This window comes from Sceloporus occidentalis, unplaced genomic scaffold (assembly GCF_023333645.1).
Source record: "Sceloporus occidentalis isolate IW3139 unplaced genomic scaffold, rSceOcc1.0.p SCAF_5, whole genome shotgun sequence".
Classification (NCBI taxonomy): domain Eukaryota; kingdom Metazoa; phylum Chordata; class Lepidosauria; order Squamata; family Phrynosomatidae; genus Sceloporus; species Sceloporus occidentalis.
Genome location: NW_028316985.1, coordinates 135014675 through 135042385, shown reverse-complemented (window position 1 = coordinate 135042385; position 27711 = coordinate 135014675). Strand labels below are relative to the sequence as shown.

At 39.4% G+C, this 27711-nt stretch overlaps 1 protein-coding gene across 6 annotated transcripts in view; it reads left to right on the top strand.

The window, feature by feature from the left end:
- The window catches only part of LOC149312857 (uncharacterized), a 134656-nt gene that overhangs the window by 87670 nt on the left and 19275 nt on the right, over positions 1-27711 (top strand). The window contains exon 5 of one of the 6 annotated variants that reach the window (XR_016281318.1): positions 25304-25341. The exons of the other annotated variants lie outside the window; for them this stretch is intronic. The gene's annotated coding sequence lies outside the window, so the exon portion shown is untranslated. Of the gene's footprint in view, positions 1-25303; positions 25342-27711 lie in introns of those variants that run through there. 6 annotated transcript variants of the gene reach the window in all.

The window sequence follows — 27711 nt, the reverse complement described above, 5'->3', positions numbered from 1 at the left end:
GCAAAGAGGAATCTGGAAGATGTTTGTGTGTGTGACTTTATGTTGCCTCTTGATTTATGGCTTCCCCATGAATTTCACAAGGTTTTTTTAGACAAGGATGAGTTTGCCAATTCCTTCCTCTGAAATACAGTGTTTGAAAAATGACTGAGAGCATGGGTATCTCAAAAGACTGGACTAATCTGAGGATTTTTTTTTGTTCATTTGTTTTTAATAAGAATTTAAGAGCCTTGCTGGATAACCCCAAAGGCCTAATGAGGCCAGTGTCTTTAACTCTCACACTACACAGTTTTAGCACTTTACTTCCACAATCTGCCATGATTCCATTACCAGCCATGCTTCTATCCTTTGGAATCCTGTGGCTTGTATTTGGGACAGGCAGTAAAGTTCTTTTGCTGAATATTATAAATGCCCATCTCTAAACTTCAAATCCCAGGAAAATATAAGATGGAGCCAAGACAGTTAAAGCAGTATCAAAGTGGTACAACTGTGTAGTGTGAAAGGGCTCCTTGTGTCACACTCTTGGCTAGTAAGATGCAAGCCCATAACTAATTCATAAGAGCAATAGCCCAATTCCATGCTTTCTTCCTAACAGATGGTAATTCAGAGGTAAACACTGTCTGAATCATTATAATTTGTAACCATTGATAGTTTTACCATCCACAAACTACCATTTAACTTTTTTCACCATTGAAACTGGTGAGCATCATAACATACTATAGCAGTAAGTTCTGTAAGTTAGCATTTCCTGTGTTAAGAAGTTTTTCCTTATGTCTATCTTGAATCTCCTATCAACAAGTTTCATTGGATGACTCCAGGTTCTAATACCATGAGAGAGATAAAACTATCTACTTCCTCTATGCCATGTAGTATTACTATGTCATCCTCTTATGGAACTCCCCCCCCCCACCTCAATTATTAACTGGGGAGATACTTGCACTGAATTAGTTGTGGGTATTTCCCATACAAATTCCACTTTACTGAGGGTTATCAGTAAGTAGTTATGGTTTGGGCTAGAAGTAGAATTTCATGTACATTTCTAGTATTTCTTGATCCTATTGAGAATTCATAAACTCTCCCCCTCCCCATGGGGCCAACGTACTGCCAACCCAATTATGTCACTTTTGTTCTGCTGCATAATGGAGGGAAACCAGATGGGGTATTGTCATGCTCTAGGGGGTTGTTTGTATGCAGTACATTGTGCTTTCTTTCTGGCAATCCAAACAATGCACTCCTTGTCCTGATTAGTTCATCCTAATTTCCCAACGTCAACCAAAGTTATTTCATGCCATGATAAACCCAATCATTTAAAATAAAGCAGGTTGGAATGATGTTGTTTCATTGCAACAACTTTCTGGTCCAACAGATAACATATTTGCTCTGTCATATGCATAATGTTTTCAAGCATTTAAAGATGGCTATTGTTTTTGTTCATAATTGTCAACTTCTTGCCTAATCTTTCTGGCTCTTTTTGCTTTTCTTCATTCTTCATCTCCTTCCACAGAGACATTGTGAGGAAGAAAGGTAATGACTCCCAAGCAGGCTTGGAGCATTGCCTCTGCTTGCCACTATAGCACAGCATTGTTGTTGTTTTTAAAAATATATAGATTGTGAGAAGGGACCCTCTACTATCTAACATTTCCATATCATATTCAATTAAAGCTCCTTGTCTCCCTTAAATTTTTGTACATTTCTTCTCTGAACTGAACCCTGTTTTTTTCTCACCCCCCTTTATCCCTTGCAATTAATGTACTGAAAAATGTTTCTTACAAACATTTGGCATAGCAGTATCTTCAGTTCGCAATTGTGTTGTCCTTTTCTGCACGTTCTTGTATAATATTCTTTTTGAGATGTGTCAATCAGAACTGTATACATTATTTGATGCCTGTTTATTTCATGTCTGCATGAAGGCTTTTTGACAGTGGCAATTTTGTTTTTGTTTATGTAGAATTTACCTTTACTGCATATTCCACCACATATTGGATCAAAGTTGTCACTAAGCTCTTCACCTTGTCCTAAGACCTGGGTTTTTGTTTTTTTTTGGTCAATTACCACCAAATGACATTTCTTCAACCTCCTTAGTGACTCTCTTTACATTCATTTGCATTGACATTTACATTTTTGTGCCCATTTGACAAATTGAAGGGTTTTCTTTTAAATGCTTTATGCACTTTGTTTGGCTTTCATTACTGTGAATAATTTGGTAGCATTCACAAACTTGGCTGTCTCATGAATTAATCAGTATACAAGAAATGAAACCACCAACCATTATGGAGAAATGATTAGCTATCACAGGGATAGCCGAGCAGGGAATTTGAACCCTATTCTCCAGCGTTACAGTCCAGCACTCAGATCACTACACTATGCTGTGCATAGAGATATCCTAAGATATTTTGCTGTCTGAGACCAAACAGTCAATTGTTTTACTACATCCATACATCCTAATGTATAGCACTCACAATCAGTCAAATTGTTTTGCCATAGGAGGCAGAATATTCTATGTGCACCTCCTTCCAGCTCTCACCATAAAAATTACACACATGCACACATGCAGTCTTGTATGTATTATACATGATTAAAAAGCAAACCAACAGCACTTTTCTCAACTTTGCCTTGGATCCCAGAAGGAAGCAGTTAATTCCGATAGCTAGCTACAATGCTAATGGCAAATTACATAGTTAACAATTTGCTACCATTTCATGACACTCAGAATCTACTGCCTAAATATGGCTAATGATGGTGATTGCTTTCTCGCTATTATTTTCAGAAGTCTGGCAAAAAAAAGAGGGGTATTTAGGTTATTACCGTGACCTTTTTTTTAAATACAGATTTTTCAGAAGGCACAGGATAGCCTGTGATTCACTCCAATACTATGAAGGACAAATTGATGGGAAGGTTTTATTTGCTTAATAGGACAGGTGACAGAGGTCTTCTGGTCATCTCCTAGGAAGAATAGCCTTCCTCACCTGAAATAATAATAAAAAAGAGGGGGAGATTATTCCACAAAAAAAATGGAGAGGGCAAAGAGTCCTATTCCTTCCCAACAGAAAAGTGTTCTTGGAGACAAGAATGGCTCAGAGTTTCATTGCTTTGAGTCCACACAATAGTCTTACTCCTTATGGGATGCTGGGAGGTCCTCCTTTTGGGCCTGCCTTGAGATTTCTTTCAGGTGAATTGGAGAAGGCTCTGGATGTACCCTTCTAGCAAGCACTGGGATTGAAAAAAGAGCTGTAGTGGTTGGAGGCTTCTGCTCCCTCATCCCACCAGCTGTTGCTGTTGCTGATGCTTCTCCATGTGCTGTTGAGACTGCTGTCTTGACAGCTACTCTCCTGTTAGGCAAAGAGAGAGAAAATTGTATTATTCTTAGTAGTAATATTAAGTATAGTATTATGATTGCTAGATTGCGCCAACCTGGCTCTGTATTGTTGCTATCACTTGTCATCAAATCTTCTTTGCCTTAAGGTAATTCTGTCCAAGAGCCCTGGTATTATTTAGTGTTGTTATTATTAACATTTATATTTTGTCTTTATTCCAGTGAGCTCAAGGCAGTATAATATACTGGCTCTATTTCTCTCTATTGTCTCCCAACAACCCTGCAAAGTTGTTCAGGCTGAAAATGAGTGACTAAAGATCACCTAATGGGTGTTACAGTTCAGTGGGGACTTGCATCTGAATATCGGAAGTCCTAGTCCAACACTCCAGCCATTGTGTCATATTGGCCCTCATAATTTGATGGCAAGACTCTGCCCCTTTCTCCCAGTTCCTGCACCTCTCTTTCCCTTCTTTCCCCCTACACAACCTAGTCATAGTGTAGTTTATCACTATGACCTTTTTGGCAAAAAAGGTCCCCAAGGTGACTAACAAAGGCTAACACCAATACAAAGTTCAAACTAGAAAATGCAGCTTACATTAATTTGAGGCAGCAATAGCTCAGCAGTCGCAAGGACACTTTTAAAACAAAAAGTTTACAGCTCAAACACATCCTTTCCCTTGCTGGAGGAAGAAAAACATCACCAGTACTCCAGAAATGTGAGACAGTGCGTTGATGCCCTCACTAGGTATTTGCTCAAAGAGACTGTCTTTCCAGGCAGCAGCTCTGTATAAGACAGAAAAAGTAAAGCAAAACAGGTAAAAAAGCTCATCTTTTTGAAAACACAACCTCATTTGTGTAGCAGTGCCACCCCCCAACAGCATCTCCTTAGAAAGGTGCCAGGCAGGGGAGATTATAGGAACATGCCTCTTCTGGGGTTTCAAACAGCATTAATTCCCAGCTCTACATGGAGATTACTGATGTTCTTCAGTGCTTTCCCATCCAAGCCCCTGTATAATTTCCAAAATTAGGTGAGATCAGATATATACATGGTACATGGTGCTATGGAATGGTGTTAAGGAACCTAATGATTCAAAATACAAGTTTGGAAGAGTTGCCTTTTTGGATTCCTGTGGCCATACTGGCTGGGGGAATTCTGGGAGTTGTAATCCAGAAATGCTTCCAAGTTTTGTTTTGTTTTTTTAATTTCAAAGGTAGCCTTTCCCTTAGCCAAATCATGCTGGAAGCGCATCCCTGAATGGGATGCCAGACTAAGCATGTGGAGTATGGGAACACTTGGGTTGCAAACATACAAATCAGATCCAGGACTTTGCACTCAGATGCACATAGCCTTGCATGGATTAAAAACATTGCTATTTTAGCAGACTAAATAACTATATTACATGAGATGTGCTCAGGTTTTTTTACTTCTTCTGAGAATCATCACTTCCCACATTTTTTCTGCACAGACATAAATGGATGTGCTTTTGTGTATATGTTTGTGCTTGTGTGTTTTGAATTTGCTGTACATAAATAGATAGGGAGGCTAATGCAGTTGTGGTAGTTTAGCTTGTTCTGATGAGGATTAAAAGATAGCTATCTTTCTCATAGTTTCTATACAATATAAACAGCCTTTTGGATATCTTCCATCTTAACCTAGCCTGTTTAAATTTTACTAGCTTTACATAACAGGAAATATAATGCATGGACACAAAGATGCATGGACACAAAGAATTAAACAAGCTGCCTCACTTAATAATTTTATAAGTAGCATTATTTTTTGAAAACAACAATATCTCAGTACTCTAATTGTAAAGAAAGCTGATTATTTGAATATGTTGTTTTCTTGCACATCTATTTGAATATTCTGTTTCTTTACTGCTGCGTTTCCTACATTAATGAAAAAGAGATTTAGAAACCAAAACTTTACTTACACATTTTATTCAAACCATAATTCTTGTTATTAGTTAGTTATTACTGTTAATGAAAACAGGAGAGAAAGCATTACTCTCACTTGACTTGACTTTGTGAGATCAGATTGACTATGTGATGATGTTACTGTACTGCCTTTGTGACCCTTCACTGGCTGGGGTTGCCTCAGATTGATGCCCATATAGGACCTTATCGCACACACAATTTTAAACGTTCTGGGGACCGAAGGAGGACGCTCGTGTGTGTGTACACGCTGCAGAAAACGGAGTTTACTGCACACGAATACGTCCTCCAAGAGGCCCCGTTCCATCCCCCGGCATGCACCTGTTTGCGTCCAGTATTGACGGGCGTGATTTTTGCCTGACGGATTACCTTCCGTCAGCAAAAATGGTGCTCGTCAGGACTGTGTGCGATAAGGTTCATAGAGGCTATAGCACCTACACACTTCCAAAACTTTCTTGAAAGTTTTCCTATATTATTTATAAGATTAGAACAATAAATACATTCCAAAAGTCTGAAGTATGTATGACTAGATCCCCATCAGTGTATCCAAGTCCGCATTCCCAAGCACGTTTACAAGGTACCAAGGCTTGGATTTTTCACAACAGAAGGCTGCACAACTGCAGACTTTTGCACACATGCTAGAGCGCAAAGCCTATTGAACACAGCAGATTGTACATATGAGTAAACCTCAATGAGGGCAAAATCAGGGTATTGCCCTCCAATGAACTTTTCCAACAGTTCCAAAATTTCTATCATTATAGAGAATGAGATAATGAAAATTGTTCATGAGTTGTGTTTGCATTCCTTTGCTAACTTTGTGTACCCCTTTTACTTAGATGCCTAAACTGTCTTTTAAAATGCTCAACTGAAGTTTTAGGTTACTACAAAACAAAACAAAACTAAAAGTGGGGACTGAAGGAAAATTTCATGGGGGGCAGAATTCTTATTTGGAAGAGCAATGCCCTCATTCTGCTCGCTCCTCCATAGCTACACTGTGCCTCAGTTGCACTGGGCTACTTGCCTGCAGTTCTATGCATGCTTCTCTGGAAATAATCCTCTGATATTTACTTCAGAATAAACATGCATAGCCCTGAGCTTCATGTTTGAAGTGAAGAGATATATGTCTTTCTTCAGGTAACATTAAATACCCCACACAGTGAATTAAAATGAATTATGCAGAAAGAGGGGAGAAGATCAATAATACCATTTTGAACAGATTTTAAAGGATTTAAAAGTAATAGCTCTTTTAGAGTTGGAAGACCAAGAGCTTAAACAAAAGGTTTACAAGTTATTAGAAACCTCATATTGATCCAGTTCAAGTTTTTTAGATGTGCACTTATAAATAATATATTTGTATGTATAGCTGTCAGCCATATCTCCTGATAAATGAAAATAAATGCATTTATGAAATATACTTGGAATATACAGCTATGAGTAGCTTTTTGAGAAGGTAAAATGAACCCCGGCCCTGCTAATTTTCAGTCTTTATCTTGATAATGAGCCAGTATCCCGGCAAACTGTTTTTCAGTTGAATAATCTGAATAATATTACAAAGTCTCAATTATTCTGGAGGGAAGGGGACCATGTGGTTGTCCAGATGTTCCTGGACTAGTGACTTGCATTATCCCTTACCACCGAATATATTGTTTAGCCTGATGGGAGCAACAATAAAAGACCATCTGGAAAGCTACATATATCCCCTCTCATGCTATGTTATGATCATGTACAATTATATGTAAAAAGGAAACAGTATGGTGTCAGCCCTGTTACTGGACAGAATGAGGTGTCAGACTCAGGCAGCCTCAGGCAGCCGATTTAGGATATCACGAATGGACGATGAAGTTTGATTGTTTTGTATTTGTCTTCAGATGTGGGGGCACTATTTATTCCTCTCTCCTTCAGAAGCAAAATATCTCGGACCATCCCACATAAATCCTATGTCAGAGTGTTGCTAAGTGGGATGAAGGGCAAAATGAGAGCATTGCCCCTCCAAATAAGAATTTTCACCAAATTTTCTTTCAATCTCCACATTTCTAACATTGCAGTAACATAAAACTTCAGTTGATCATTAACAAACACATTTCAGGCATCCAAAAGAAAAGGGTAGAAAAAGTTACTAAAATAATGTAAACACAGTAGATGCAAGAATTCTAGGTGGGAACAGTTTTCAATGTCTCACTTTCTACAATATTGAAAATTGTGGGACTGATGTAAAATCTCATTTGGGGTATTCTTGTTGGGTGACAGTACCGTATACAGCTTCACTCTGGTATATCTTGAAATACAGTTGTGGTGGCAATCCTGTTCTGCCTGAGATTTGCATAAAATATCCCTCCACATGCCATTTAAGGCACATACTACCCACGAGAAGCCAAATTATTTTGGCAAATGAACCAGAAAATCCCACAAGCACCTTTCTCTCTCAATCCCAATCCACAATGTATTAGACCATTAAGAATTTTCAGCCCTTTCAAACTGATGAAACTGACTGAGTCAATATCTCTGTGTCAAACAGCTAATAAGTGTTCCATTCATTCTTAATATCATGATCCATACCATTTTGTTTTTGTTTCTTTTTGCAATCCTCAGGAAAGCTTTTCTTTCCTCTTCCACTGTAAAAAAATTGTTTTTATGGTCTTTTGTGATGATAAAACCTAAATCTGGTGACCTTCCATTTTTTCTTTAGTCTTTGTATGAGTTTACAATTTTCTTCCAGCTTGAAAATTGTTGAGCCCTTATAAGACAAAGATGCTTCCTAATAGCCAGCATATTTTCTGGCTTTCTGCTTCCCCCCTCACCATTACCACAAAGCATTCAAAGGAGTTGAGCAATTGCTGGCTCAGATTTCCAGTAGGTTTTTAAAAGTCCTCTCCCCACTTCCTTATGTATCACATCCACACTGCAATACCAAATATTTAGAGAAAGAAAGACCAAAACGTGGAAAAGAAGCCCCATGGTTGTGGAAGTGTGGTAGAGCTGAACCAAAGGCTGTTGTCAGAGGAAAGCCAAAAGCTGGGGACCAGAAGCCCATGGTTATCCTAGGAGGATGGAGCTGTGGGACCACAGTGTCCACAGTGAGTGACAAACATAACACACCACAGTCAGGATGACTGACCTCAGTCAAGCCAAATCTACTGCCTGGTGGCTGTCCTTTATTTACAAGAAGCTCTACCTAAAACAATATTACTATGTCATGATGTAGCATTCTTCCCAGAAGCGCTGGAAAAAATATTTACAAATATTCAAATAATAGATGAAGAGTAGATTTACAAACTGGGAGAAACTCTGACAAGACTCTTTGTACTTCAAGACTTATTTTGTCTCAAAAGTGCTCATGGGTTTTTTTCCTTGCAGAAAATAATATTGGCCATAATTCTGTTGAGGAGTACCAAATGTGCAATCTAGAGTTATGCACTTGTGACTGTTTCATATTCACAGTCGTTACATAGCCTCTAGTTTAGGGGATGCCTAGGGACCAAGAGTCACTGTGTAGCACTATAACTACCATGCTCAGGCATTTGTAACCCCAGCTGGGTTCCAGCCACTTTATGTGGTGAGAAAAAGTTTTCAGCACCAAAAACGCCATTTTCCATGAACAAATCCACAAATGGCACAGTTTTCTTGCAGCAGGGAGGGAAATAGTAAAATTATTCATTCTTGCCTATGAAATTTATGAAGATTTATATCCCCAGCCTTAAGGAAAGAAAGAAGTTACTTGCCAATATCTGGAGGCTGAAATAAAGGCTGTGTAGGAGCGATAAGGTTTAAACCACCACCATGTGTTGGCCTGAAGCTGGCCAACATGTCCTACTTTACAGCTATCTTGTGGGTGTATTACTTTGTATGGTGGGACAGTATTCTTTCACATTACTACACTACACATAATTTCCAGCGTTCACTAATTTCAGATGAAAACAGATTCCCCCCCCCCCTCTTTTGTCATGGACAAATGTAAGGTATTAGGTTCTTTGGACCCAAGCCTATGTTTATTGTACAGTATATTGATTTTCTTAGGTGAGATGGTTAAGCAATTGTCTATGAAAAGTGACAACAGGAAAAGCAAAACAATTGGCAGAGTTTACTGACTTGTGCTTTTTAAAATTTAATTCATAATTTTAACTGTATTATTTTCAAACATCCCAAAGTTAATAGTGCATAAGAACTATGTGATGTATTTTGGCACCTGCTATGGATTTATGACAGGATTAAAACATATTTATTAAGGATATTTATACAATTCAATTGCTTTTTACCATTAAAAATTAATAGTAAAAAGGATAACTCTGCAAACATTTTATATAGACATTTCTTTTGGCATTTAGAAATAAATAATTTGTAAACAGTGAAATAAATCATCAATAGTTCTTAAAAGACCTTCAGATTAATGCCAACCTCATGTAGACATAATAGGGTAATGGAAAATCTCGATTAAAGGCAACCTATTATGTCATGAATTTTGTCCAATTTCAAATACCCCCAAGCATCTTGCGTGAGAAGTCTCAGTTACAAAATATTTTAAGTTCAATATATAAACCCCTAATAATGGTTTGCAATGGAAACTCTGACATTATGCCATGTCCTCACTGTTGAACTTTTCTCTCTGAGCCACATACTAGTCACACCCTTTGGCTGGAGCAACTACTAACTTATTTCGGAAAGTGTTCACTGCTTTGGAACATGACTTACACTAAAACAAGACAATGGTCCAACTAGCCCAAGTATTGCCAGCTCTATCTTGCAGTAGCTCTCCAGGCATTCAGATAGGCTAATTTTCTAGGCATACTTGGAGATGTTGAAGAGTGAGCTTGGGAGCTTCAGCCAAGGCAATCTTGAAACAAGTTCCAATATTTTTTTTAACATGTGTTTAAGGGAAAGCCAGTGGCAGCTGGTAATCTCAGTGTCAGTAGAGTGACAATCTACTCTAGGTTTTTAATACAAACTTAATGCAACTGTTCGATATTTTAAATCTATCTGGAGGCTATGGTTCAGAACCCTTAATAGCTCCTTTAAAATTCAGAGAAAACCCAGAGAAGATTCACTGTCCCACTGAAGGGGACACAACCAGCTACCACATCTACCTTATTTTTTCTGTGTTCATTTCTACAACTCAGGCTTGAAGAGCATTTTAAATGTAGAAGACAATTAAAAGTAATAATTTTTCAAATTTGCTTATGAGAAAGTTGAAATACAGGTCTATATCCAACACTGTGTCAAGCGCTGTACATGGTGGAACATCTGAAAAGCCAAAGATTTGTAGTAGAGACCAGATGAAACCCTGAATCATCTGGTGGAAAGTGATAGTGCTCCACAGTGAACTCTGACCCATGCCTGCTCCTCACATGGAAAGAACTCACTGGTCTCCTGCTACCTGAACCCCCAGCATTACAATTTGGCTGGGGAAGAGTGGAGGACCTTCACTCAGTACCCAACTATGGTCCAATGATGAACTCATCCTCTGAGTGGTCCTGTGGAGGTCCTGGTGCATAACTGGGCATAGTATGGCTATGCTCTACTCATTCCTGGCTGGTAAATGACCATGGGGGAATGGCAGGAGGGAGGTTTTTAGTGATTAGGAAGTCATTGTGTGAGAGTAGTGATGAATAAAAACTTCCACAATGACTATGAAAAGACTTTCTGCATATGTCATCAACAGGATGCCAGCTACTGTATGTTGAAATACACCAATCTTTACTTGTATACCCTGAGAAGGGTTTGAAGGTATGTGATGTCTTCTCCCAGACCAAAAAAATATGGTGTCTGTCTTAATGGGAAATCCATACAGGCCTAACCTAGGACATTTTTTCTGCATGCCTGAGGCAAAGAAACAAATAGCATGCACGCATGTGTGTGCACCCCCCTATCAAGGTGCAAGATCCAAAGCCAGACAAATTATTTTGGCAAACAAGGCAAACATTTCTGCAAGTGGCCCTCCCCCTCACTGGAAATAAAAATACAACAATACAACAATAAGAATTTGAAAAGACTTAATTCCCTTTTATGTCCACTCTCCATTGGTTGCTTGAGGTGGCTGCTTCACTTTGCTTAACACCCAGGCCAATGCAGTGCTTTGAGAGGCAGTATAGAAGCTAGCATAAGTACTCCAGAGGAGTAGTCAAAGCAGGAAGCAAGCCAGCCACATCTTATGGTAATATGCAACTTGAACATTTGTACCTTTTAAAACAGTGGCTCTTAATAAGCCCTGGAAGAAACGTTGGTTCTGTGGGGTCCCCAGTATCCCAACTCCACTTTACCAAATGTTACACCATCTTCCAGGCTGGAATGTGAAGCCCTAATTTGAGCAGACTGTATTACCAATAGTTGGGACTGAAAAGTCCCACCTCCAGCTTCTGCCTTGTCCAACAGGCCTTTAACTCACTGGAGATAGCAACATGAATGGTGGAAAGAATCTCTCATTGGCCAGCCTTTGCAATCTGGGGCAAAAAAGAGATGGGAGGGAGCAGTGTTGTATTTTTGTGAAAGAAACAAGGGCCAGATATATTCAGGAAGGTTCATATGATGAAAGGACTGAGGAGAGGCAGAGCTAGAAGCTTCTCTGGAACCTAGTAATTGTGGCAACAGTGTTGTTTTTGGAATTTGAACTGATAACATATGGGGGGGATATCTGTACATGGACTGTAGATGAGGGTATATGGGCTGTGAGTGGCAACGTGTTGCAACTACTTGGTGTGTTTTACCTTCTGCTAAAACTCCTATCCTCCAGCTTTGGATAACTCAAATTTTAATCTCAGCGTTGGGCCCATTTATCCAGATTGTTTTCATGCTTGTTTCTGTTGTCCAAATGCTATCATACTTTTGGCACCTTCTGAAAAATCCATGGAGTAACATACTTGTCCTTCCAATTTGACTTCCTAATTTTGTTTTGTAAGCTTATATTTACGATGTATAATAATGTGTAAAAGGAAGTGAGATGTCAGCAATGGTTAACTGCTAACTGACCTTCAGTTTCTATGAATGTCTGTTAACCACTGGTTGTGAAGTAATAGCATACTGTTATTCTGTAGCTTTTCCTTTCGCATTTTGGCTCTAAAAATGATTCATTAAAGGAATGTAAATTTGTATTCTCTGGTTTCTTTTTTAACCAGATTTGAGTACCATTTTTAATGGATCTGTTAATACAAAGATAAATAGTGGATAATCATGGATCAAAAAAAATGAAATATGTAGGGTGACACCAAAAGTTTTTTCTCCTGAATTTACTGACAAACAGACACATGTAGCCTTGGTGCTGTTATAGGAGAGCTCCCAGATCTTGGAGTCTTCAGCTCATTGGTGGCTTAGCTGGTGGGTTTGCTTATCATGGAAGATGCCTGATGGTGATTTACCACTACTGAATTCCCAAGAAGCCTTGGTGCTGTTATAGGAGAGCTCCCGGATCTTGGAGTCTTCAGCTCATTGGTGGCTTAGCTGGTGGGTTTGCTTATCGTGGAAGATGCCTGATGGTGATTTGCCACTACTGAATTCCCAAGAAGCCTTGGTGCTGTTATAGGAGAGCTCCCGGATCTTGGAGTCTTCAGCTCATTGGTGGCTTAGCTGGTGGGTTTGCTTATCGTGGAAGATGCCTGATGGTGATTTGCCACTACTGAATTCCCAAGAAGCCTTGGTGCTGTTATAGGAGAGCTCCCGGATCTTGGAGTCTTCAGCTCATTGGTGGCTTAGCTGGTGGGTTTGCTTATCGTGGAAGATGCCTGATGGTGATTTGCCACTACTGAATTCCCAAGAAGCCTTGGTGCTGTTATAGGAGAGCTCCCGGATCTTGGAGTCTTCAGCTCATTGGTGGCTTAGCTGGTGGGTTTGCTTATCGTGGAAGATGCCTGATGGTGATTTGCCACTACTGAATTCCCAAGAAGCCTTGGTGCTGTTATAGGAGAGCTCCCGGATCTTGGAGTCTTCAGCTCATTGGTGGCTTAGCTGGTGGGTTTGCTTATCGTGGAAGATGCCTGATGGTGATTTGCCACTACTGAATTCCCAAGAAGCCTTGGTGCTGTTATAGGAGAGCTCCCGGATCTTGGAGTCTTCAGCTCATTGGTGGCTTAGCTGGTGGGTTTGCTTATCGTGGAAGATGCCTGATGGTGATTTGCCACTACTGAATTCCCAAGAAGCCTTGGTGCTGTTATAGGAGAGCTCCCGAATCTTGTAGTCTTCAGCTCATTGGTGGCTTAACTGGTGGGTTTGCTTATCGTGGAAGATGCCTGATGGTGATTTGTCACTTCTGCATTCCCAAGAAGCCTTGGTGCTGTTATAGGAGAGCTCCCGGATCTTGTAGTCTTCAGCTCATTGGTGGCTTAGCTGGTGGGTTTGCTTATCATGGAAGATGCCTGATGGTGATTTGTCACTGCTGCATTCCCAAGAAGCCTTGGTGCTGTTATAGGAGAGCTCCCGAATCTTGCAGTCTTCAGCTCATTGGTGGCTTAGCTGTTGGGTTTGCTTATCGTGAAAGATGCCTGATGGTGATTTGCCACTGCTGAATTCCCAAGAAGCCTTGGTGCTGTTATAGGAGAGCTCCCGGATCTTGCAGTCTTCAGCTCATTGGTGGCTTAGCTGATGGGTTTGCTTATCATGGAAGATGCCTGAAGGTGATTTGCCACTGCTGAATTTCCAAGGAGAAAGAAAAACATTGCTGGAAATCACTTTTTCCCTCCTCTCCAGTAGTAGTATGTGGCACAAACACGTACGTAGCCTGTCAAAACAAAACAATGTAGACTTGTAGAGCATTGTTTCTCCAGACATATAGCAGAACCCCATTTATACTAATTGTTTTAGAAATGGTTCTATCCACATTGTTTGCCAAACATAAAATGTTAGTCCAGTATAATATTAGACACTACACACACACACGCACACTACCTTTCTTCTTCTTTAGGGGCACATCATAGATGACCCTGCACCTTTTGTTCCTTCTGCTTGGAGGAACTTTGCGGACATTTTCCTTACAATCGGAACTTTTGTGCTTTGACATCTTCCTTGATATTTCAAGATTCCAGGAGCATAAACATTACCAACTTGGCTGGTGTAGCCAAGCTGTCCCCTCAGATGTAGTTTGAGTTTCTGAAGCAATTGAACCTAGGCTCCTCCTTTTATAAAGTATGTAACAGTAACACATTGTTACAGTGTCCTTTTGTTTGCTGAAATATTCCCATATATAGCTGTTGCCAAGCAGTGCTGGGGAAAGAGTAAGATATGTAGTAACCCTTAGTTTGTTTTTTCCTCATAAAGCAACGTTTCCTTGAATTTTGTTGGGAATGTTCCATAAAGATGTGATATTTTCAAATGGGAGAATATTCAGTTTCCTTTCTAATGATCTGCCTTATTAGCGTAGCCTTTGTTGAACTTTGCTTCATCAGGGATAAATAGTGGCAGGTTACAAGCATGTAAGTGGTCTCCAGGTGTTATTGTAGTGGTGGGGAGTCAGCAATATCTGGAGTACCACAGATTCCTCACTGTGCTTTATGGCATCACATTGATCACATATGTTCAGTCAAGAAATCAATCCCCCTTCTTTTTTTGTATTACAGTTTGAGTATCCTGTATTTGAAATGCTTGGGACCAGAAGTGTTCCATATTTCAGACACTCCCCCCCAGATTTTGGCATGTCTACATTTGCATATACATATGAAACATAATGAGGCTGGAGAGAGACTTGAGGATCTGTGAAATGACAGGAGGCATGGATTCCAGCCATTTCAGAGAACCTCATGTCTCTCCAGCCATAGCTCTCTCCAGCCTCGCAAATAAAGTATGGGTCCATACTGCACCACATGTGTTGTAACTGAAAAGAAGGTTTTGGATTTTAGAATTCTGGATAAGGGATACTCAACCTGTTCCTGGATTTTGCTCAGTACCATTCATTGTTATTAATTAGCTAGGTGGCGTTTTTTTGCAAGTGGCTGTATTGATCATTCATTTTTATCTAATTGTTCAGCTCCCTAGAGCAGCTTCCACAAGAGTGCTAATAGCTGACTGTTAAGGCATCATTTCTTGTGAGGGCCCAATCCATGAGTCTGGAAAAACAGCAAAAAGTGGTCATCAGTACTAGCCTGTACAAAGAAACTGTCAAAACAAGTTGGCACCTGGACAAATTCTAGGAGCTATTGCTGCTTCTTCCATGCCATGCTGTTAGTAGGTGTTGTCAGAACGGAAGGCAATGAATGCACATCACTAAGCTTCACCAGCTGTCTTTTGTACTAGCATTAAGGCTGATATCTCTCTGCAGATATGTGAATATGCATATGGGCCTAGACACATAAAACATCTTATGAACAGTGACCATTGCTATTGGAGAGTTTGCAGTTTAGAAGCATATATAATTCCCAACAAGGACAAAGATAGATGAATCATCAGTATATTCTTGATTTCCTGAAAGATCATTGAAAGCAAATATAAAAACATCAGTGTTGTGAATATGATAATTCACAATTTGTGATCTTCGTGTATAATGTTCATAATGTTATATAGTGTTCATAATTTTATACAGTCCATGGGAATGACAGATAGGCAATAGATTGCATACAATAGTAAATAATTTCCATTATTGTGAAAATAATTTTTCCCTAAGTGATATGGGTTATTAATTTTTTAAGTGGTGTCAAACACTAAATGATCCAGGACCTCTTCTGTTCTACATATAAAATAATAGTCTGCTTTGAGAGTCTTAGATATGGATGCTGTCTGTGGTACTACAGATATAATTGTTTTATTATTATTTTTGTAATTTTGAAATGCAAACAAAGGTTGCAGTTCTGTATATACCTACCTGTATATTCCAACCCTATTGGAATCAACTGAGTTTCCTTCTGACTACACTTGTCCATTCAAACTGCCCTTCTAAATATATTTACAGGAGAAATAACATGGAATTTTGTGGAATTTGAGTAAACATACTTAGGACTCCACGGTGTGACTAATATTAACAGCATTCCATCCCTAAACTCAAAAGTCATTGTGGTTTCATATTTTCGCATAAAGCAATCCCAAAAATGTTTACACAAAAATAAATCTGTCTGAATTCAGTGGAACTCTGTAGTAAATACAATTTGGGTTGTGAGAGCTGAACAGTGAAGAAATCCAAGCAGAAGAAAATATACTTATTTGATATGTGGTGTTGGATAAAAGTACTAAGAATACCATTGATGGCCAAGAAAACAAATAGGTTCTAGAAAAGATCAAGCCAGGACTCTCTCTGGAAGCCAAGGCTCGGTCCAGACGGGCCCCGAAGGACGCCCTTGTCACATGTGAGGGGTGGCGCTTCTAGACGCCCCTCACCCCGCGCATGTGATGAGGGTGTCAAAATGGTGGTGCCCTGTACAGATGGGCACCGACATCATTACGTGCTAGACGCATAGCATCAGAACATTGCGGCACCATTATGATGTTGCGAGTGCGCCATTGGCGCACTGCAATGTCATAATGGCATCGCGAGAAGAACCTGCTTTTCGCGGGCTCTTTTTGGTCCACAGGGAAGTCCCGTGGTCTGGAGGCTGCGGCTTCCCCATAGACCAAACTAGGCGCTGGGAGACCTTCCTTTTTGGACGGTATGTCCCGCGCCTACAATGACTAAATTAAAGCTGTTAAATGCTTGTACTGCAGCCACTCACTCACAAACCATAAGGTTGCAAGTTCAAAACCAGCCCAGGAGCTCAAGCTCGACTCAAGCTTGCATTCTTCTGCGGTCGCTAAAATAAGTACCCAGCTTGTTGGGGGAATTAGCTTACACTTTGTAAATCACTTAGGGAGTGTTTAAATGAACTAATAAGCGGTATAGAAATCTACTTGCTATTGATATAGAAAAGACAATGAGGCTGGGAAAGGTAGAAGGCAGTAGAAAGAGAGGAAGACCACACACCAGATGGCTAGACTCAATCAAAGAGAACACAGGGCTGAGCCTGCAGGGCATGAGCAGAGAAGCAGAGGGCAGGGAGTCTTGGAGATATCATGGTTGCCATGCATTGAGGTCACCTTGAAGGCAGTTAACAACAAGACCAAAGTACAGTGGGCCCTAATCCTCTGGGGTTTCATTCCAGGACCCCTCCCCCCCACCATGGATACCAACATCCATGGATACTCACATCCCACTAAATACGATGGGGTAGTAAAAAGGAGTCCCTTAAATAAAACAGCAAATCAAGGTTTGCTTTTTGGAATTTATATTTTTTAAAAATATATTTCAACTGTGAATGGTTCAATCAATCAATCAATATTTATTGATTAGCCCATAGGCCATCTCAAAGTACCACAAAATAGAAAAACAAGATAAAAGTCTATATAAAACTCTGTGTAGAATTCTAAATAAGTGTTATATAAGAGAACATGAAAGTAAAATATATAAAAATAAGAATAAAAATATAATAAAAATGTATAGATACAATACATTAGGCAATACAATGAATGCAACAAAATTAATAAATCACTCTGTAAGACTCTATGTAAAATGTTAAAAAAAGATAATGAATAAATAGAAATAATCATAATACAAACACTCTGACCATTAATAAATCTATGTCAAACATAATGGTTTTTGGTAAAAAACAGCAGAGACACAGATGGCAACTAGAGGGTGAACCAATAGAACAAGTAAAGTCCTTTTCTTACCTTGGTGTAACATTCAATGAGAATGGATCCTGGTCATGCCATCACCACAGAAGCTCACTTAGAGCAAAGGCTCATATGAATCTCATTCTTAAACTAAAAGTCAACGAGTACCCAGGCTTCTTAGCCCCAATAATTAATGTATACAAAGCTAAGGTTACACCTATGCTTTTATATGCAGTGGAAGTATGGGGTCTAAATTCCACTGCAGTGGTAGAACTAGCCCAGTCTCAACATTTGAGAAGTATTCTGGGAGTAGATAAAAGGACCTCAGCAGCTGGTGTTAGAGCCGAATTAGAAATTCACTCTATCCACTCTCAAGCTAAAATCAGACTGTTTAATTATTGGTGCAAAATTAATGAAATGGAGCCAGACAGACTCCTTAAATTATGCCTATTAGAACAGTTGCATTCTCATCTGCAGTCTTCATGGTCTATACAACTCATAAACTTTATAAAGAGCTGTGGCCTCCCCATAACCTGCACTATGAAAGATCAAGCAAGAAAGGGTGCAAGACAGAGAATCTTGGACATTGCGGCCCAAGAAGATATAGCCACCCTCAGCAAGGTAGGCAATTTAATAATAATAATAATAATAATAATAATAATAAATTTTATTTATATACCGCTTTTCCAAAAAGATGAAAGCAGTTTACATAGAGTTTAAAACCAATTACAAAACACATCATAAAATAGATAAAACCAAGAGCAATAAATACAATATACAATCTAAAAACAATCATTCAATCAATCAATAGGGTGAGGTAGAGAGTCAGTGGGATCAGAGTATACAACTTCATTTTCCAGGGGGGAAGGCTTGACAGAAGAGGAAGGTTTTAAGCCTCTTTTTAAATGTTTCTAGGGGGGTGATAAGACGGAGCTCATTGGGAAGACTATTCCAGATTTGTGGGGCCACTACTGAGAAGGCCATCTGGGAAGTAATAACATGTTTAGAAGGTGGAATTTCCAACAAGTTCTTCCCGGTTGTTCTGAGTGTGTGGGGTGAATCATATGGGGAGATGCGGTCCCTCAAGTAACTCGGGCCCAAGCCATGTAGGGCTTTATAGGTAATAACCAACACCTTGTATTGCGCTCGGTAGCGAATAGGTTGAGCCGATACAAACGGTCCTTTCAAATGCCACCTTATCTAAAAATACAGATCCCAAAACATCTCAGAGAGGCATTCACCCGAGCAAGGTTTGACCAACTTGATACCATGGTAAGACATGGGAGATTGGAGGGTATCCCTTATAATGAACGAACTTGTATTTGTGATGACCATGAAATTGAGGATCTAGCACACACTTTGTTTAGATGTAATCTGTACCAACAGGAAAGGGACCAATACCTTCATCCCTATATTAAACAAACAATATTCTGGGATATCCACATCAGAATATCATACTTTATGAGTGGACAAGACTCAAAAACATCTATTGCCACAGCTCGGTTCCTTCATAAAGCATCACTGTTGAGATCTAGATATGTGGGGATGATTGGTGTTAATTGTAAGGGTGATGAAGAGATTTGACATATGATGTCAGATGTTTAATGATATTTCTACCTCCCATTTTAATTCTATTTTACTTCCCATGGTAACTATCTTACACATTACTGATCGATTGTGTAAACATTTTATTCTTACCTGTTTACTTGTATATCTTTCAGTACATATTGTATATTTTTAGATTTGTATAGTCTGTACATAAGCTGTGCATGTTCAGGCTATTCATATGTATCTATATTGTATTGTGGTTTATTGCACTTAGTGCACTATATTAACATTTTATATATGTGTGTGTGGCATAATACAAAAGTCATTTGGACTAAAATTACAATCATATATCAAAATTCTTCATCACCCCTGCAATTTACCTCAATCATCCCCACATATCTAGATCTCAGGTGTATTGCTTTGCTTAAATACCGAGCTGTAATGAAAGATATTTTTGAATCTTGACCACTCATAAAGTATGTTGTTCTAATATGAGTATCCCAGTATATTGTTTGTTTGATATATGGGCTGAGATACAGGTTTCTTTACTGCTGGTACAGTTTGCACTTAAATAATATGTGAACTATATCCATAATTTCATGATCTCCACAAATATAGGTTCGCTTATTATAAGGGATGCCATTAAATCTCCCATATCTTACCATGGTATCAAGCTGCTCAAATCTAGCTCAGGTGAATGCCTCCCTCAAGTGTTTTGGCATTTGAATTTTTAGGTAGTTTGCTAATTGAAACGTCCTTTTATATTGGCTCAACCATTTTAAATTGCCTACCTTACTAAGAGTGGCTATATCTTTTTGGGCCTCAATACCCAGGATTCTTTGTTTCATGCTCTTTTTTGCTTGGTCACTGAGTGTGCAACATACAGAGAGACCTCAACTCTTTATATAGTTTGTTAACTGGATAGACGAAACTGCTTGTAGATGGGATTGTAACTGTTCAAAGAGACACAATCTTGGAAGTCTATCTGGCTCCATTTCGTTGATTTTACACCAATAATTAAACACTCTTATTTTAGCTTGTGAGTAGATTGAATGCATTTCTAATTCAGCTCTAACTGCTGCTGCTGCTGCTGTCCTTTTGTATACACCCAAGATACTTCTCAAATGTTGAGACTGTGCTTGTTCTACAACTGAGATGGGTTTTAGACCCCAAACTTTCGGTGCGTATAAGAGCATAGGAGTTGCTTTAGCTTTATATACTTTAATTATTGGAGATAGGGAACTAGGAACTCCTTTGGCGTTGACGTAACCAGGATCCATTTTCAGAAAATAAGACACCAAGGTAGGAAAAGGTCTTCACTTGTTCTATTGTCTCACCCTCTAGTTGCCATCTATGTCTCTGCTGTCTTTTACCAAACACTATTACATTTGACTTAGATTTGTTAATAGATAAAGAATTATCCAGGCAATAACAGCTGAATCTTTCTTAATAATCTACGCAAGCCAACTTGTGAGTAAGGTAACAAAATCATCTCATCCGCTTAAAGCAGGATGTTACAAGATGTGTTTAAGATTGTGGGCATATGGACTGAAGAGTCCTTCATTTCATCTGGTAAGTCATTAATATACTAATTGAATAGCAACGGAGCTAATAGACACTCTTGTCTTACCCTTTTATGTGTGTCAATCTTATTTGTCATGGCACCATTTATCCCATATCTCACTCTTAAACAGGTACCGGTATAGAGGGCTCTGATTAACAACAACAATCTCAATTCGATTTTAAGACCAATCAATTTGTTCCATAGTATTTCTCTATTCACTGTATCAAATGCAGCAGAAAGATCGATAGAAGTGGTGTAAAGATGTTTCCCTTTGTTGGTATATTTGGGCAATCATGTGATTTAGAATAAAACAGTTGTCAGTGGTGGAACAATTTTGTCCAAAGCCTGCTTGTTCTTCTGTTAGAATTCCCTTTTCATTTACCCAGCATTCAAGTCTGTTCAGAAGGAACCTAGAATAGATTTTGGCTACAATGTTTATTAAACTAATAGGTCTGTAATTACTGGGGTCCTTATTGTTCCCTTTTTTATATATAGGGACTACTATTGCCGACTTCTATTCAACTGGGATCTGGCAGGTATTATTAATATGCATAAATAGGCCTGACAAAAGAGGCCTATTTATCGATATATTGTTTAAATAATTTGGCTGGTAAGAAATCCTCCCCAGGAGTTTTGTTATTTTTCAGACCTGTAATAATAGACTTCTTCTGAGACAGGAGGCCAGGGAGGCAGGGTTTCTGTACATAGGGAATCTATACTTAAATGCTGGAACTCAGAGGTATCATTTAAAGCAAATAACCCATTCCTTGGCAGGTATAGGGATATCATATAGAAATCTCCTTTCCTTTAGAATTCCTGTCACAGAATGCTAAAATTTCGTTGAATTGTGACTCTTGGCTGCTAACTCAAGATCAGTTCCAAATTGTAGTGGCAGAATTTTTCTTCTTTAGTTTTATTAGCTTCTTATATTCCCTTCTAAGGGACAACATCTTAGCTTGAGTATGAATAGAGGAACATCTCTGAAAAGATCTTAATGCTAACATAAATTTCTTTTCCAGCATCCTACATTCCATGTCAAACCAGGGTGATCTACCTTTTTGGTAGCTTTTCACCATAGGTTTAGTTGTTAGTTCTTCAACATTTGGCACATATTTGTAAATGCATTAGTAACGGATAGCCAATCATTTGTTGGTGACCGAATTGTATTGGCCCACTTTTCTACCTGCTCTGAATTAAGATTATCTGATATTGCAATAGTATCAATTTTAGCCCATCTGAGCCTGCCATTACTGTATGACTCACCTCATAATTGTCTGTGAACCATTTATCAGCCCTACTACTTGATCTTAAATCTGAGCTACCCCTTAGCATCACACTCACAGGTTGATGATCGCTTTCGCCTTTTGGATGAACAACAATCTCAGAAAAAAGGTCAATTGTGTTACTCGAAACACAAATGAGATCTAATACACTACTAGAGTTAGGTGCATGGTATGTATATGGGTATCTGAAACTATCATTTTCACCTCTACTTCCCAAAATTTGTAGATTGTATTTGAAAATTAAAGAAACCAAATGCACTCCTGCACTCTTACTTTTGTTGTCTCTTGAATGCCATTGAAGATGGTTATCAAAAAATTCTTTTGAGTAAAATCATGAAAAGATGAGCCTAATTTGGCGTTAAAATCACCCAGTAGAATTATTACAGATTGAGGATGCAAGATTAATAGTTCCTCCATTACCATTTCTAAGCCAATCCACTAATTGGTATTATAATAAAGGATAATAATAATAATAATAATAATAATAATAATAATAATAATAATAGGAGGGTGTAATAGGGGGGATATATACATTTACCAGGATAACTTCCAGATTCTTATATCTAAATTTCCTAACTAAAAAATGAGTGTATTTGTCTTCATTATATAATTTCTCTCCTTGCCAATGCAATTCTTGTTTAATAAGAATGCAAAGGCCACCAGAGGCTCACCCTTTGTTTTTTAATTTTGGGGCAGGGATATCCTAACGTTGAAAACCTGGAAGCTTTATTGGATTATCCTCCTCAGTTAACCAGGTTTCCTGAATAGCTAAATCATCAAATTTAGAAAGAAAACCCACTAATTTAGCATCCATTGCTTCCTTCCACCCGGCAACATTCCAGGTGACTATTTGAATACTTTCCCCACTGACAGGCTGTTTTAAATCAGATAATGGGATAGGGCTTAAGGGTATAGTCAGTCAATTAGTTTCTGTATCAGGAGCTATATTATCAATTCATCCTAAATAAACACAATTATTGTTTGGGAAGCCAATCTTTGACACTGAGGGGGGTGATCGTTGTTGTTGTTGCTCTTCTCTTTTAGCCGGTCCCGGGTTCCGTGCTGACTCTTTTGATGAAGATGTCTGATGTATTATTGCCATCTCTTTGATGACTAGGGCCGGTTACATACCGGCACTTTAGTGCGTGACGAGCACGCACTAGGGTTACAAAAGGGCAGTGCTTCCGCACCGCCCTAACCCTAGTGCGTGCCCGTCACGCACTAAACGGCGGCGGCCCTTCCATATGGCTGCCGCCGTGAGGACGTCACGGCCGCGCCGCCTCTAGACGGGGCGGCGCGGATGTGACGTCCTCAATCCGTGGCAGGGCGCCTAGGACGCCCTTTCCGCAGACCAGGAAGGAGCTCCGTTTCGGAGCTCCTTCCTGGTCCACGGCGCCACTTTGCTTCGCTGGGCGCAGCCTTCAAACGGCTGCGCCCAGCGAAGCAAGGGAGAAAGGGGCCAAGCGGCTCCTTTCTCCCCCTCCCCGCCGCCGTGGGGTGTCCTTGGGGCTTGAAGCCCCAAGGACACCCCTTTTCAGGCTGCGGGGAAGCGGCGTTTTGCTGCTTCTCCGCAGCCTGAAAAGCAGCGGATCGGGGCCTCAGCGGCTGCCGGTGTAGCCACTGAAGCCCCGATACTCCGGGGAAAGGGGCGGGTCCAGACCGCCCCAAATGGGCGGTCTATAACCCGCCCCCAGGATGCTCTGCTGTGAATGGTTGAATCTGTGGATAAAGAATCCATGGATATGTAAGGGCTGACTGTATTCATTTACCCACATATCTGCTTGTATCAATATTTCCCCAAAATCTGAGGGCTGAAGCAACATTCTGAATTTGAATTGGAAGCACATTTGATTCTACACACAGGGGATCCTGAGATGAATCAAAATTAACAAACTACTTTTGCTTAAGGTCTGAGGAGTCTGTTGTTGGCCTTTCTGTGGGCTATTCCTCTTTATTGCCGATGATGACATAACACAAAGTTTCTGCAAGTGATAAGACAAAACATTTGGCTGTGCCCATGTATTGTTCCTAAAGTATTTCAAGATGACTCTCTTTTAAGCAACTGTGTACTAAATTCAGGGCCTTCAGGATTGTAGCTCCAGGAGTGATTAGTAAGGCTGAAGACATCATCTGCCACCTCTCAGGTTTTTCTGTGCCCTCTGAGCTTAGCTGCAGTCCTGGCAGTAGCTGTAGTAGAAGGTATCAGGGTGGAATTTTCTAGCAACAGTATACAGCCATTCCTGTGTGGTAATGCAAAGTGCAAGGTGCAATGTGGAGTGACTTGGTCTTGAATGCCCAATTAAGACCCATTAGCTCTACAAAAGACCTACTAAAACTGGTGAAAACTGTTAGAAACAGCTTATTGACATGGATCGGCACAGTTTATTTGTAATTTTGTACTTTCCTTGGATTGTGGGGGTGTAGAAACTGCCATGAGGCACTCTTGTACTTTAGAATTTAACACCAATGCATGAGCTTTTTCAAAAGCAATTCAATTTCAGACTATTTTAAAAATGAAAAACCTACTCATGAATCTTCTTGACACCCTTTTGACAGATCTCAGACTGTTCAGGTTTGCTTTAATGCAAACTGCATATAGATACCCTACAGCAGAGGTTGAAAAAGTTATTTTTTGTATGAAAGCTTCCAGACACCATGGCCAATGGTCATGCTGGCTGGATAATTTTGGAAGTTGCAATTCAATAAGTTGTGGATAGCTCTGTTAGCAGCAGTCAAGCACAATCTCACACCAATGTTATTTATTTAAAAAAAAAAGACAAAGCAGCAGGCCAAGTTTTTTCCAATGCTTTATTGCCTGGCATGAATGGTTGCAGTTGCTTGGTGTTTCATGCTTCTGCCATGATCCTCATCATTTCCCATCTTGCTGTTCTGTAGGCATGGCAGCTGTTTTACATGATCAGGAAGTCCATGAGACTATACTGAGGTGGAGCTCCTCCGGTAATGAGATTGTCGCCTAACTGTATTAAGAAAGAAAGAAAGAGAGCGAGAGAGAGAGAGAATGTTGAAGGAAAAAGCAAAATCTCAAATTACCTTTCCCTTTGTCCTACCACTACACAATCAGCAAATTTCATAATGTCTTTGTTCTTTTCACTCCAGGAATGCCAGTTCTCATGAATAATTGCACTTGTTTTGGGACACGACCTATCAAAAGACACATTACAGACCACCACCCCTGGCCTTCAATCGGCTAACAACTGTGATGCAAAATGTGTTGCTCTCCGGAAATTGTGCAACTTGAATTTTTATCTTAAATTATTTTCATCAGGATTTCTTAGGTTGCAATTACATACATGTTTATCTAGGAATATGACCCCCTTGAACACAGTAGGACTTATTTCTAAGTAGATATGCATAGGGTTGCACTGTTAACTGGCCTTTCAGAGATATCCAGTTAGTAATTTTACAAACCTCGCCTTGGCCCTCTTCGATTTCTTCTAGGTGTTCTCCTGAGTCGGAGTCTCCTCTGCCGATTTAATCTTCGGCTTCGGCTGCTCTGGCGCATTTGCCGCACCATTGTTGCTTTTCAGGGTTCTCTCAGATGGAAAGTTGGAATTCAGTTACTCATCCTCTGCTGTGGTGGTAGTTGTTACTCTAACAAAGCAACAGGACTTTATATCATGCATCACAAAATATAACTATTTGATAACTGGTCCATGTGGAATAAAACAGAAGTACTATCATCCAGAACTCTCTGTCTTAAGCTCTGTGTTTTTCACAGTGCTTTGCAGTTAGATATTTCCTACATCAGTGAGGTCACCAGAAGTTTTAAATATTCTGAGCCTCAATAAAATGCAAAATTAGGGTCATACTAGCTAAGCTACTAGGATATCCATGAAAAGGTCTCCTGTTTTTAAGATGATTAGAAAACACAAGGGGGGTGGTGGTTTAATATTGACACAATATGATTAACCACAGTACTATTATTTTTCTGATATAAATCTGCTCCCACTGCCAGCATCACTGAAGCTGTTTTTTACCCCATTTTGGGGGTGGGGTAGTGATGGCTAGGCCTAATTTCAAGGAGGCTGTGAATCTGTTTTGGATTTTAATCCAGATTTTAAAGATTTATCAATGGTGTTGAACCATGTCCCCCAAAACATATTCAGACCCATGGTTAGCTCTCTTAAAGTTCATCCAAAAGCTGAAGAGTAGATTCACTGCCCAGCTGAGAAGAAAACTACCAACCACCACTGGAAACAACACATACAGGTGGCTGTTTTTGAAATCATTTGAAACTAACAGAAACAGACAAAATTGTAATAGATTTTATAATAGATATCAACTTCTTGCCTTATAATATCTTTTACACTTAAAGATCTGTACTCTGATAGAGCTTACCTGAGCAACTGCTGCACCAAAAACAGATAAACTTTTTATTGGTGTCTTGTTAACAGGAAACAAAAAGACCTATGAAATCAGTGACATCAGAAATGGCCCATTATGGCATCACTCACACAATGCAAAACAAAATGGCTGATCAATGTGTTGTTTACTTTAAAATTAAAAATAGAAATGTTTTCATTATACTCATGTTTGAGAAAATGCAATGTTGGAATTAATTATTTTAACATTTAAATCTGTGAACTGGGTTGGGTCCCTTTGGGGAGAAAGGTGACATATAAAATAAATAAATAGAATAAAATAACAGTTTTGTAACGTTTCTCTCTTCTGTGCTCATGACACGTCAAGTAAAATTTATTATACTAAAGACAATATACTAAAGCAGAACTATAAATTAAAAACTCAAATGACAACCACAAATACATTTGAAACACAGCTGTTTGAATATCTTTTTAAAAAATGACTGCAGGAGGGGAAAAGTCAGAATCCAGTCCCTTCCAGAGAGCATCTTTCCCAAATAGACAGATTTTGACCTGCTATCAAAATGTGAGTAGAGGAGAACACAGAACTAATGAAGGTAGTTTTGAACACAGAAGTTTTGAACCTGTGTAATAATATTGCCTCCCATGCAAACTGAGGAGAAGGCAAGGAACATATGGAACGGGGCAGGCACATTCAAATGTATCATGCCACATTACATTTGGAACTGGATCCAGAAACATCTCAGCAGCCAATATGAACTAGCCATATTTTCCCTACAGCCTTTCCTAGTCAGGAAGTGAGCTGAAAGCTTTGTTATTAGCTGCAGCTTCTGAACTATTTTTGAAGGCAGTTCTCTTTGGAGTTCATTTGTGATAGTAAATGATTTATTTATTACATTTATATACACACCTTTTGGCCTGTGAGCATAAAGTAACAAAATTGTCTCTCTTCCTCCCTACCCCTTCCTTCCTCACAACAATCTAGGGAGGCCGGTTAGGATGAGAAAGAGTGCCTAGTATCACTAGGGGAGCTTCATAGTTCAATAGGGATGTAAATAAGGGTCTCTCCAGTCTAACCACTTCACCAAACTGGTACTCAAGTTAGCCAAGCATTAGTTCAGTAGTTGGCTGAAGAGGTTTTTTTTGTTTTGTTTTGTTTTGTTTTAATCTTTCAGAAATGTT